This window comes from Gossypium hirsutum, chromosome A13 (genome assembly GCF_007990345.1).
Source record: "Gossypium hirsutum isolate 1008001.06 chromosome A13, Gossypium_hirsutum_v2.1, whole genome shotgun sequence".
Taxonomy (NCBI): Eukaryota; Viridiplantae; Streptophyta; class Magnoliopsida; order Malvales; family Malvaceae; genus Gossypium; species Gossypium hirsutum.
Genome location: NC_053436.1, coordinates 366,147 through 377,827, shown reverse-complemented (window position 1 = coordinate 377,827; position 11,681 = coordinate 366,147). Strand labels below are relative to the sequence as shown.

The following is an 11,681-nucleotide window of genomic DNA, read 5'->3' as shown; positions in this document are numbered from 1 at the left end:
CGTCAGTGTCCGAGTTATGTTAATAAGGGTAAATAAAGTAAAGGTTATTAAAGTACTGATTGATATTGAATAATAGCAATTATGCATTTAAATTACCATGTTTCAAAGTTGATTAAGCTATTGTTTATAGAAATACCACTGAGAGTATTCTCAGCATACGGTTTATTTCCGTGCGCAGGCTAGGTACGAAAGTATAAGGACTTAGCATACAAGCCGATCCCCAAACTCAAATTGGTGAAGTTTCTATCTTTTTGGAAAATGGCATTGTACCTAGGATGTCTTTTGGTCATTTTGAAAGTATCTAAGTTGTTAAGTGATATTTTGGTATGTTTTGTAAATGTTACCAAAACCTTAAGTATGGTATGTTTTGATATGTTAATGAAGAGTAATAAGAGGAAGTGTTGGTAAATATTGTAGAGAGAAGAAATGAAGATGTTATAAACTTAGTTATCAACATTTTATACTAAAACAGATTTGGACAGTAGCGGTAGTCCAACTTTGAAAATATACCAAAAATAGTATAAAGTGAATTAGATAATGAATAAAATTTGTAATTGAATCTTAATGAATCTATTTTTATATGGAAGAAATAAAATAGGTAAAAGAGTTGTATTTTATGAGATATTTACGTTTTGGTGAAACAGGGTTAGAACAATTTTTGGATTCCTTATTCTAACTTTAGAAATTCACCATAAATTGTGTATTAAGAATTAGGACTCAAACTTTATTTGTATGGATTCCTTATTGAGTCTATTTTTAATTGAAACAAATGGTATAGTCATTGGATTTCTGTACAGGAAGAAATTTGATTCGTAGTGCACAAGGGTCAGAGTAGCCGAACCCTGAAACAGGGGAGACTTTTTCTAATAAACTGTACTAATTGGCCTGACCAAAAATTCTAGATAAAAATTAGTAAGTAGATATATGAGTCTAGTTTCAGGAAAAATTTATGGAATTAGATTTCGAGTTTTGTAACTCGAGATATGATTTTTTTAGCGACCGTGACGCAGATGGATAGTTTACTACGAAAACTGTTTAAGTGCTAAGATAAGTTTTGTAATGTCTCCTGCTCGACTCCGACGGTGGTCTCTGGTAGGGGGACATTACAAATAAATCAAAAAAATTTACATTTATTATATAGAAAGAATAAATATTTTTCAGCACGATAAATACATGTATAAAAAAGAGGAGAAATTTCATTTTCCGTTGATTGGTCTCCAAGATTTATAAGCAACTTTCTGGTTGAACTAAATTCAGTGCTTTCCCACGAACATTAGAACAAGATGATTGAGCAGGTTTATTCAAATATGATAAATTGATATTTTGCAATCTTATTCCAGTGCATGGATTCTTCGGACTGCAATCAAATTTTATAGCTACTTGTGCGGATGACGTTCCTCGAATACCTTCGTATATGATATCTTTAATTTTAATTCCAGATACCTATAACCATTGAAATATAAACAAAATAATTTAATCACTTCAAGTAGCATAGACCCAAAAATAAAAATCAAAGACCTTAATTGGTTCAACCATTTGTAACCTAAAAATATTTTAAATTTATATTATAATTGTAATATATTATACCTGATTGGGACAATTTAGATTGTGTGGCCAATAATTCTGATCAATTACAATAGGATTTTGCACATTTACCATCAAAGAATCCATAAACCGAATCCCTTGAGCAAATCCATTGCTAGGCCTGGCCCATGACTTAATCCTCAGCCCATTTTGAGTGCCTAAAAAGATTGTCTTTTTCACTGTAATATTTTGGACTCCTTCCTCTTTCAAATCTTTTGCTAAACTTCCAATGCTGCAAAGTGCAAATAAATCAAAATAAACCAATTATATCAATAATAATAATACATAATAATAAAGATTTATTTTATATCCAGGTACCTAATGCCATGGCCAGGACCGCAAGTGACTTGTTCTACCCATAAATTCTTGGTACCGGGACCAATCGAGATGCAGTCGTCTCAAGTTTTAATTGAGCATTTTATGATAGTTCTTGGATAGTTGGACATGGATGCCATCGGTATTGGGGCTATTACCTGCGGCGATGATCCTAACCCCTTGGACATTCACATTTTCACATCCATTGATCACGATGTGAAACATTTGGCTATTTAAGGACAATAAACTACGGATCCTAATGTTCTTGGAGTTGGTAAAGCTTAACGTCTGCTCTCACAAACAAATCGAAAATAGCAAGTCAATTACATGGATGATAAAGACTAAATTTGAATCATACAGGAACTTAAGTGAAAAATGAAAAGTGAAATATGATAGCACCGTGGCTCCAGAAGGACAGTTGGAATGGGAAGCTTTGCAAGCCCAGAGAGATGGTCCTTTGGCATCAAGTGCACCACCAAGGATTGAAACGCCATTCACTCCTTCAAAGCTCAGCCAATCGGTAGATTTGCCTAGAACTCGATAATCTTGAGGGGCGACCAGGGTGCCGTCAATTCTGAAAATGATTTGAGGGCTTTTGCAGCCACCTTGGAAGGCCATAGAACCGAGCAAATACCGGCCCTTTGGTACATATATAATGGTGGAGTCAGCTGAGGCACAGGCTGCTTTCCATGCCATGAGGAAAGCCTTGGTGGAGTCAGTTTTTCCATTAGGCTTAGCCCCAAAGTTTAACACATTGTACTTTGTTAATGCAGACGTTGAATTTATGGCTAACATGAAAAAGAGAATGAGAAGAATGGAATGAGAAGGACGTGTGAGGTTCATCATTTGAGACAGCTTTCCTCTAAAGAAAACTGAGACAAGGATGGACTTATATATAGATCAGAAAATTGAGTGAATGAATGAAGCTGAAACTGAAACCGAGTTAAGCTGTATTGTTTGGTAAGAAAGTCAATTGATGAATAATAAGAATTAATGAGAAAATGGATATTTATAGGTTAGCAGAATCAGGAGAATTAAAGAGTATAAATGTATAATAGTGAAAGTGTAGGATTAAAGAAAGGTGCGGTTTTTGTGTGTTTGTATGAAATACAGTGTGCTATTCGCAGCTTGCTTGGCTACAACTTAAGCTGCAGTTAATTAATTAGATGCTAATAATACATTTGGTGTTAAATGTAAGTAGGAATTTCATCACCTTCTTGCTTGCACATGAGACAATCCAATTGTTCTTTTATTTATCCCAAAGATACCTTTCATCAAACTCCCGCAGTCATATAAGCTTATATTGTATTTGGCAATGATTGCTGTTGAACTCAGTTTCCTATTAATCTGGCTTAGCAATGTGGAGTTCTTTTAAAGCTACCAAAACCCTGAATTTATGGTAGTTTATACAATCATTTGTCCTATCAAAAAGGAGTTTATTTAAAGCTACCATTATCCATATCTATATTATTAGTAGGAGATGCATCTCAAACCCCATCACTTCAAACCAAATCAAAACATCTATATTTATGCTTGTATTAATGTTTTACTGATATTCATGTCACGAATCAACTTGACATCAATTCAATTGTAAAATTATTAAAATATTTTCTCTAATTATATTTTTAGAAGGCCGTTTTAATTTTTTTATAAAATAAAAAATTAATTATATAATAAACATAACTTTATAATTGTAATTAAAATATGGGTTAAATTTTATATAAATATTTAATAAAAATGGAATGAGATTGAAGGCAGGCCATTTAATTTCATGTTGATTTAATATAAAGCCTTGTTTTATTTTTTAAGGAACGTAAACCTTTTTCTAATTTATATGTATCCATTCTTATCAAGCGAAAAGTTGGTTTATTGGGTTTACAATTTACTTATAATTATAGTATGATAATTATTTTTTTTCGAATCTATTTGAACAGCACAAAGTAATTGAATGAAAGTGTAATTACTAGAACAATAATTATATTCTTTTATAATTACAAAGAATTGTAATTCCCTAGACGTGTTTGGTTGGTAGAGTATAATTATTGGTAGTACAAATTGTAATTACAAAGAATCGTAATTTCCTATGTTATATTTGGTAGTACAAATTATAATTACACAGTTACATGATTTTTTTTAAAAAAAATTAATTACTACAAAAAGCTATTAGTATGGTAAAAATAATTTCTAAGCAAGTAACAAAAATTAAAATTAAATCATCATATGGAGTTAGTCTAAAAAAGTAGTTGATAATATAATTACTAATAAAACTAAAAAGAAAAACGCACATCATATGCAATTTTATTTAATTGTTCTAGTGCATATTTGTTGAGTTATTTCCTATTTAATATTTAACATATGCTCATTATCATCATCTGTTAGTTATTGACTAAGTTCATCATCATTTGGATTTGAATATGGATCATTAAGATCTCCTTCTTCCATATGCTCTTCAAAATATGGATAATTTCAATTTGAGTAAGAGCTATAATTGTGTCTTTATTCTAATAGTTAGAGCAAGTTAGCAAAATTCAATTAAGAGAGCTATTGAGTTATGCTATGAGAATGAGTGACCTAATTAAAACAAATCGCGTATTTGAGTTTGTTAATTAGAATTGAGTTTTTCTAATTCGTAAGGATGTTTGCAAGTTAAATTTTAGGAATGTCTCTTAAGATTATTCAACTTGCAAAGCTAATTGTTGAGTTATTCTTCGCAATTAATTTACAAACTAAGGAATGATGTAATGACGTGTCTCAAAAATGACGGTTGTAACATTAAGTCAAATTAAAATTTGTTTGTAGAGAAGAATAAATCAAATAATTTTTACATTTATTTATTATTATATAGAAATAATAAATAATTTTCACCCAATAAATACATGTATAAAAAAGAGGAGAAATTCTGTTTTCTGTTGATTGATCTCTAAAATTTATAAGCAACTTTCTGGTCGAACTAAATTCAATGCTTTCCCACGAACATTGGAACAAGATGATTGAGCAGATTTATTCAAATATGATAAATTGACATTCTGCAATCTTATCCCAGTGCATGGATTCTTCGGGCTACAATCAAATTTTATAGCTACTTGTGTGGATGACGTTCCTCGAATACCTTCATATACGATATCTTTAATTTTAATTCCGGATACCTATCATCATTGAAATATAAGTGAGATTAGTTCAACTGCTTCAAGTGACATGTAAAAAATAGGCATTTCCATTTGCTATTGATTTAACAATTTTAATCTAAAAATATTTGGAATTAATACTATAATTGCAATATATTATACCTGATTAGGACAATTTAGATTGTGTGGGCAATAATTCTGATCAATTACAATAGGATTTTGCACATTTACCATCAAAGAATCCATAAACCGAACCCCTTGAACAAATCCAGTACTAGGTCTAGCCCATGACTTTATCCTCAACCCATTTTGAGTGCCTATAAAAATTGTCTTTCTTATAGTGACATTTTGGACCCCTTCCTCTTTCAAATCTTTTGCTAAACTTCCAATGCTGCAAAGTGCAAATAAATCAAAACAAACCAATTATACCAATAATAATGAAAAGGAAATAATTTTATATCAAAGTACCTAATGCCATGACCAGGACCGCAAGTGACTTGTTCGACCCATAAGTTTTTTGTACCGGGACCAATCGAGATGCAGTCATCTCCAGTTTTAATTGAACATTTTATGATATTCACATTTTTGGATAATTGGACATGGATGCCATCGGTGTTGGGGCTATCACCTGCGGCGATGATTCTAACTCCTTGTACGTGTACATTTTCGCATCCATTGATCACGATGTGAAACATTTTAGCATGTTAATTCATGGATGATAAAGGTTTATCGATTATATAGTATTGTGTAGCCTAGAATCATATAAGAAGTTAAAAATGAATACTACCGTAGCTCCGGAAGGACAGTTGGAGTGGGAAGCTTTGCAAGCCCAGAGAGATGGTCCTTTGGCATCAAGTGCACCACCCAGGATTGAAACGCCATTCACTCCTTCAAAGCTCAGCCAATCGGTAGATTTGCCTAGTAGTCTATAATCCTGAGGGGCTACCAGGGTACCGTCAATTCTAAAAGTGATTTGAGGGCTTTTACAGCCACCTTTGAAGGCCATAGAACCGAGCAAATACCGGCCCTTGGGTACATATATCATAGTGGAGTCAGCTGAGCTACAGGCTGCTTCCCATGCCATGAGGAAAGCCTTGGTGGAGTCAGTTTTTCCATTAGGCTTAGCCCCAAAGCTTAACACATTGTACTTTGTTGTTGCAGACGTTGAATTTATGGCTAACATGACAAAAAGAATCAGAATAATTCCATGAAAAGGGCGAGTGAGCTTCATCATTTGAGACAGCTTTGCTCTAAAGAAAATTGAGACAAGGATGGACTTATATATATATAGATCAGAAAATTGAGTGAATGAATGAAGCTGAAACTGAAACCGAGTTAAGCTGTATTGTTTGGTAAGAAAGTCGATTGATGAATGAGAAGAATTTATGAGAAAATGGATATTTATAGGAAGGAGATTGATGAATGAGAAGAGTCTCATGAAAATGGATATTTATAGTTTTGCAGATTCAGGATTAAAGAGAATAATTGTGGAAGTGTAGGATTAAAGAAAGCAGCTGTTTTGTGTGTTTGTATGAAATACAGTGTGCTACGTGGAGCTTGCTTGGCTACAACTTAAGCGGCAATTAATTAATTAATTAGGATAATACATTTTGTGTTGCATGCAAGTACAAGATTCATTCAGCTTCTTCCTTGTGCATGACACAATCTAATTTTTGTTTTATTTATTTAAACAGATAGGGTTCATCCAATTGCCGCAGTCATATCATGGTACAGATGGTTAGTGTTTATAGACAATCTCTTTTCATAGAAGCAAGTTTATAAACTTATTGATAAAATTAAAAGATAAAAAGATAAAAAGAACCCCAAAAATAGATTTAGATAATATGGCAGGGGAAATTTTGGATAACATTTTAGGGGAAGTTGAATTCAAGCAAGTCAAGTTTGCATACTCTTCTAGGCCAAAGAGCATAGTTTTCAACAATTTTTGTCTCAAAATTCCTGCAAGAAAGACTATGGCCTTGGTGGGTAGTAGTGGATTAGGAAAATCAACTATGATATCATTGTTGCAAAGGTTTTGTGACCCACTTGGAGGGGAAATACTTGTTGATGGTGTTTCTATTAATAAATTGCAACTCAAATGGTCAAGGTCACAAATGGGGTTGGTTAGTCAAAAGCCCACATTGTTTGCAACAACCATTAAAGAGAACTTACTTTTTGGAAAGAAAGATGGTAGAATGGTAGAGGTTATTGAAGTTGCTAAAGCTTCCTATGCTCATAATTTCATTTCCCAATTGCCTCAAGGATATTACACACAGCTTTGCTTGCTTATCTTTTGTTTTTTATTAGGTTTTATCAGGTAAAAGTACTATAGAGGCTTCTGTACTAAGAGTCAGATTGCATTTTGCTCCATCTATTAATTAATTTCCTTTATGTTAGATCAAAGAGTAAATTGATCTACCTATTAAAAGTTTCATCAAATTCTACTATTGAAAATTAGTTTTTGTTCGTCAACATGTGTGTCATTGCCTAATTATTCTGTCAACCATACTTGTTACAGGCCAATTTTGGCCCAGGTACAATAAAACCCAAACCAACCTAATTAAACTCAACCAAATACCCAAACCCAAACTAATGGCCCAATTAAAAACCCATCACAGACCCAACTATCCCACAACCTTTTGTCAGAAACTAAAAACCCTAGCCACCTTGTCCCATTCGACCACTTGCCCTCTACCACCACCTGCCCACTGCAGCATCGCCCCATCACGTCCATCGCTCTCTGCACCTGCAAGGAATTAAAGGGAAAGGACAACAAATATAAAATAATAAAAGGGAAAACATTTGTAAAAGGCTATAAAAGCCATCAAAAGACAGTGTAATGGGGGGATTCTTGATGAATGAATACAATAGATTCGGCCAATTCAATACCGAGCAATAGATTTCATATATCAAAGACAGATCTAAACACCAAAACAGTGAACATCAGAATATAAGAATCGAAATCGGAGAAATAGGAGGTGACGCTTCGTCCTTTAAGTTTTTAAATCTTTTTTTTTCTTTTTTTCATACAAGCAAATATAGACACATATATATATAAACAACGAAAAAAAAAGAAAGAAAAATAGCCTTTTTTGAGGTTCCGGCCATCGTGGACGGTGGCCGGCGGCGGCGAAGCTACAACGGCGTGCGGTGGCCCTCCTGGCCGGTTTCTGGGTTTCCCCAGAGAGAAAAATCCCCTCCCCCTTTGTTTTTTTTTTAAACCTGGATAAAATGAAAATTTTAAAGGCCCTCAAAATGACGTCGTTTTGGGGCTGGCCTTCAACATCCAAAACGGCGTCGTTTTACCCCGGATCGGGTCGACCCGACCCAACCCACTCAGGATCCCCGTGTTTTATTCAATGGGCTAATTACGCAATCGGTCCTTTCGCCTTTTCTATGTTTTGCGATTAAGTTTCTGTATTTTTTAAAATTCCCCCCATAATTTTATTTGGATTTCAAATAAATCCTAGTTGATGCGACGTCATTTTAAAAGCTTGGGAAAATAGTTCTTTCGGTCCTCACTGTTTTAGCGCATGTTCAAATAAACCCTTCTTTTATTTTTATTTCGATTTCGCCCCAAATATTTTGTTTTTTAGTCCAATTTAATCTTTTTTAGTTATTTTACTATTTAAATTAATTATTTAGTATTATTACTCTTGTAACGTCCCCCTACCCGAGACCGTCGCCGGAGTCGAGCAGGAGACATTACAAAACTTATCTTAGCACTTAAACAGTTTTCGTAGTAAACTATCCATCTGCGTCACGGTCGCTAAAAAATCATATCTCGAGTTACGAAACTCGAAATCTAATTCCATAAATTTTCCCTGAAACTAGACTCATATATCTACTTACTAATTTTTTTATAGAATTTTTGGTCGGGCCAATTAGTACAGTTTATTAGAAAAAGTCTCCCCTGTTTCAGGGTTTGACTACTCTGACCCTTGTGCACTACGAATCAAATTTCTTCCTGTACAGAAATCCAATGACTATTCCATTTGTTTCAATTAAAAATAGACTCAATAAGGAATCCATACAAATAAAGTTTGAGTCCTAATTCTTAATACACAATTTATGGTGAATTTCTAAAGTCAGAACAAGGAATCCAGAAATTGTTCTAACCCTATTTCACCAAAACGTAAATATCTCATAAAATACAACTCTTTTACCTATTTTATTTCTTCCATATAAAAATAGATTCATTAAGCTTCAATTACAAATTTTATTCATTATCTAATTCACTTTATACTATTTTTGGTATATTTTCAAAGTTGGACTACCGCTACTGTCCAAATCTGTTTTAGTATAAAATGTTGATAACTAAGTTTATAACATCTTCATTTCTTCTCTCTACAATATTTACCAACACTTCCTCTTATTACTCTTCATTAACATATCAAAACATACCATACTTAAGGTTTTGGTAACATTTACAAAACATACCAAAATATCACTTCACAACTTAGATACTTTTAAAATGACCAAAAGACATCCTAGGTACAATGCCATTTTCCAAAAAGATAGAAACTTCACCAATTTGAGTTTGGGGATCAGCTTGTATGCTGAGTCTTTATACTTTCGTACCTAGCCTGCGCATAAAAACAAACCGTACGCTGAGAATACTCTCAGTGGTATTTCTATAAACAATAGCTTAATCAACTTTAAAACATGGTAATTCAAACACATTATTGCTATTATTCAATATCAATCAGTACTTTAATAATCTTTACTTTATTTACCCTTATTAACATAACTCGGACACTGACGGATACACGGATCCAACCCACACTCCGGGATAAGCACATAGTGCTTCATCGGAATAAATCCGGAACTTTAACATTATAGTACACAAAGTACTTCATCGGAACAAATCCGAAACTTTAACAGTAGTCGACACATAGTGTCTCATCGACTCAATGTTGGAATATCCCAATACTTCCAATTCCTATGACATGTCAACTATATCCGACTAGCCCGACACTGTTAATAGGGTATTTCAAAATCCCATTCATTTTAATATGGTAAAAATACTTACCTCATTCACATTTTCATACAATATAAATATCAAATATAGCAATAACGATTAAGCTCGGTTTATAGAAATACAAACCACTATTTATCGAATTTAATCGATATCTTCGTTCACTTTCTCTTTTCCCTTCTTTGATGACGTATCCGGTGCTACGTTTGCTACTAACAATCATACAATTAAAAATCATCAATATATTAATTCATAAAACCTCAATTTATTCAACTAAATCAATATCTAAAAATTCTCTATTTTTCTTCATTTTAACCTCATACATGTAGAACTTTGAATTAGGCATCCATAAACATAAAAATCATAAGAAAATGAGCTAAAACAACTTACCAATCAAACTTTAGGGCCTTAATCCTAAAATTTTCCTTTTTTATTTATTTATTTATTTATTTCTTCTTTCTTTCACGTTTGCTCTCTGTTAGTCTTTCTATCTTCTTTTTCTATTTTATCAATTTTACTTATTATATTATTATTAACCTATAATAAATATAAAACTAACATGTGTAATAGCTATAACATAAAATATCTTATAGCTATTACACATATATACCAACTATTACACACGTTATTCAATAGTAACACACACATGGCACTTAGGGTCTAATTACTAGATTAGTCCCTTTTACTTCTTTAATCTATAATTAAACTTTTATTCCTTATGCAATTTAGCCCTTTAAACTAAATTCAAGCTACTTCACTTAATTAAACACTAAATAACCATTCAACTATAATTCATAAATATTTCTAATAAATATTCATGAATAAATTTCACGGAAACAGTACTCAAGACTCAATTTCCGATACCGTAACTTTCGGTTCATTACAACTCTTATTATATCTATAATTAATATTATTACTATTATTAGTCTTAGTATTTATTTTGATTTATACTCATATATATATATATACACACGCTTGCTATATAGTAATAGATCATTATTTTCAATATTTTAAATATATATATTATATTAACTCCCATGTTTTATCACTATCACTATTATTTTATACATTACTATATTATGTTTAGCTTTTTATATCACGACTTACTATTATATATATATATATATATTATTATGTATATTTTTAGTATATATATATTTATGAAGTATTATCAATAGTTGTTTTTAACATTATTATTATTTTTAATATGTATATATTATGTATATATTTTAATACTACATTATATATATTTTTTATATATTATGTATATATTTCTAATATTATATATTAGGTATTTCTAATATCATTATTATTTATATATATATATATACGTACGTATCTATGTAGCGTATTAATAAGTTCTTTTTACATTATTATCATTTTTGATGTATATGTATATATCGTATATGTTTTATATATATTATGTATATATTTTCAATATTATTAGTTATTATTTTTTTATTTTTTATTTTTATATACTATTCCATGTACATATTTTTATATCATCTTATGTATGTATTCTTAAACGCTATTATATATATACATATTTTTAATATCATATTGTGTATATTATTATTACATTTATTTTATTCCTATTATATTTTTATTAATATTAGTACTTATATTTTATTATATGCGTATATATATTTTTTATATATAGTATTATTTTCGTATATCAT

At 31.5% G+C, this 11,681-nt stretch overlaps 2 pseudogenes; both read right to left on the bottom strand.

The window, feature by feature from the left end:
- Positions 1 to 1,224: 1,224 nt before the first annotated feature.
- LOC107956704 (polygalacturonase-like) lies at positions 1,225 to 2,714 on the bottom strand (annotated as a pseudogene).
- A 2,057-nt stretch (positions 2,715 to 4,771) lies between these two features.
- On the bottom strand, positions 4,772 to 6,396 carry LOC107956110 (polygalacturonase-like; annotated as a pseudogene).
- Between the last annotated feature and the right edge of the window lie 5,285 nt (positions 6,397 to 11,681).